Below are 3197 nucleotides of genomic sequence, written 5' to 3' on the forward strand. Positions count from 1 at the left end.
TGTATTTAAATATTGTTGTTAAATATTAAAAACTGTTACTGTAACTTGTGGGAAGAAAAATGTAGTTTTCTTAAAAGTACAAGAGACTGCAAACTACATGTATCAAACATTCAGTCATATCACTGCCTTAAAATCTCTCTCTCTCATCTGGTCTGGCAACTTCAATCCAAATAATAAAAGAAAAGGAAATTAAGAGGTTCATTATCCTGAGAGAAATTGATTCGAGATTGTTAAACCAGATGACAGCAGACATTATTCTCATATAAAAGTTAGACCTTGTGTAGCATTAGGAGCACACTGGGGGAGCTGATTATAGAGGAAGTCAACATTAGAAAATTTTGGTGTTTGGTCTGTTTCCAATTGTTGATAGGAGAAAAACAGCCCATATCCAGACCAGATGAGAGAGAGAAATGTTGAGACATTTTGGCTATAACACACTTATAACTATATTTTAATATCTAATAAAGGTGCAAATAAATTTAGAAATGGCTAAAAAAGTTATGCTTTTATCACTGTTGCCTTTGCATTAATGTTGAGATTTTTCCCTTACAATTTTTTCCTTTGAACAAAAAGCATTTTATTAATTTTTAAAAATTGCAATTGAATTATTGAGATAATCTATCAGTACATATACAGTAACTCCTCGCTTAACGTTGTAGTTATGTTCCTGAAAAATGCGACTTTAAGCAAAACGATGTTAAGCGAATCCAATTTCCCCATAAGAATTAATGTAAATAGGAGGGCTTAGATTCCAGGGAAATTTTTTTCACCAGACAAAAGACTATATTATATTATATTATATTATATTATATTATATTATATTATATATATATTGTTTGTTTAAAACTTATACTTAGTATAAGTTTTAAACAAACAATACACACGCACACACACAGTATAAGTTTTAAACAAACAATTTAATACTGTACACAGCAATGATGATTGTGAAGCTTGGTTGAGGTGGTGGAGTCGGAGGGTGGGATATTCCCCAGGGAATGCCTTACTGCTAAATGATGAACTAGTACTCGGCTGAGGCCTCAAGGGTTAACACATTGTTGTTAATGTAGCCTCACACTCTACAAGACAGCACAAATGGAGGGAGGGGAGACAGCATGGCAGACAGAGACAGAGACAGAGACACACACCCTGTGTGTGAGAGAGAGAGAGATTCGCATTGCCCCTTTAAGTACGCTGAACCCCCTTTAAGTACATTGCCTTTTTAAGTAGATCAGCAAGTTGAGACAGCAGCTGCTGTGAGCAAGTTCCCTCTGTCCTGAGCCCTGTCATGTCCCCCCTGCTCTATGGAGATGGGATAAGCGGGGGGCGGGAGCAGGGGGACACCCTGACATTAGCTCCCCTCTTCCCCCACCCCCTGCACAGCAAGCAGGAAGCTCCCGGGAGCAGCTCCAAAGCAGAGGGCAGGAGTAGCCCATGGCAGTGGAGGGAGGGACAGCTGAACTGCCAGCAATTGATAGCCTGCTGGGCGGCTGCCGCACAGGGAACTTAGGGGAGCGGGGAGCTGATGGGGGGCTGCCGGTCCACCCTGGTTCCAAGCCCCCACCAGCTCGCTTCAACGGGCTGCTCTTTCTGCAACCAGTGGATAAAGCAGGCAGCTGCCAAACAACGTTATAAGGAAGCATTGCGCAACTTTAAACGAGCATGTTCCCTAATGGATCAGCGACGTAACAACAAAACAATGTTAACTGGGACGACTTCAAGTGAGGAGTTACTGTATTTATATCTGAGGCCTTTTTGAGCTCTGCAAAAAAAATTTGTGGTATTATGGTTATAACCCAACCATAATATTTAAATAGGGTGATACCACTCTTGTTAAAAATAAATTATAATTGAGTATAAAATTGACTTTTGTTGCAAATAAAAAAAAATTAGTCATGCGACAACACAGAACATAAGACAACATACATGACATATAGGACAAACTTACAAATAAAGAAGAATGGTGTCAAAATGGTATTTAAGTCCTGAACCCCACATTTCTGACCCCACCCCAGAACCCGCACCCCCAGCCAGAGCCCTCACACCCTACCACACCCCAGCCCCCTGAGCCAGCCCGGTGAAAATGAGCAAGTGATTGAGGGTGGGGAAAGCGAGCGACAGAGGGAGGGGGGATGGAGTGAGCAGGGGGCGGGGGCCTCTGAGAAAGGGTGGGGCATGGGCAGGGCCTCTGAGGAGGGGCAGGGCGGTGGGGGCAAGGGTGTTAAGTTTTGTGTGAGTAGAAAGTTGGCAACCCTACTCCCTAGTGCCCCAACACACTAGAACCTTCCCCGCCCTCTCACAACCCAGCACCCCCCCAGAGACCCATTCCCCCACGCTTTACCTCCTGGCCGCACTCACTGGCCCTGCTGGGGGGCGACTGTGTCTGCCGGGCTGAGCCAGCAATGCAGCCAGAGCTGGTCTCAGGGAGGGGAATCTCTCCATTCCCTTGAGAGTGGTGGGATCAGCCAGGCCAGGATAAAGATGATGGCTACAGATCAGAAAAGGGATGCATTCGAAGCTTCTGCCTGCTCCAATGTTGTCTGGGAAAAAACTAATGGAGGAAGAATTTAGTAGAAAACTGATTCAAGAACAAGATAAAATGTAATCAAATCAATTCAGGTTTCTTCGGCAATGAAAACAAAGGAGCTTTGTACCTCTGGTAACAAGAAATATGTGGCAATCAGTATATCCATGAATTATATAATCTCTGTCAGTTTCTCTTCTATTGCCCCACTGATATAGTCCACAGGCTTCAAAATCAGTCCATCAGACATACAGGGTGTAACCTTATTTAAGGATATCTCATCTTGTCCTGTTCCATCACTTCAAGGTGACAAAACCCCTGGTGTTAACATAAATGTCTAAACTGTGGCTTTAAGCCACAGCCCTCAGTAGGAGGTGATGTAAAGGTGCATCTCCTCTGTAGGGGCTCCCAGAAGCATTATGCTGCTGCTCTACCTATGGAAAGAATGTAGCAAACACTCCCCTCTGTGTGCTGGCCACCTGTTTGAGGAGTCTAGTGCCACTGTCACCTTGGAACTGCCATTGCTCTCTCTGAGTGCCAGGGATGGAAATAAACTGGGCTCAGCATGGTGAAGTGGGGGCATGTCCTCCTCCACTCCTGTGCACCTGTTAAAGAGCTGGGCATGATCTAACTCAAAGCATATGAAAGAAAAATAAAAGTACTGTACACAGTAAAT

This window comes from Emys orbicularis, chromosome 2 (assembly GCF_028017835.1).
Source record: "Emys orbicularis isolate rEmyOrb1 chromosome 2, rEmyOrb1.hap1, whole genome shotgun sequence".
NCBI lineage: Eukaryota > Metazoa > Chordata > Testudines > Emydidae > Emys > Emys orbicularis.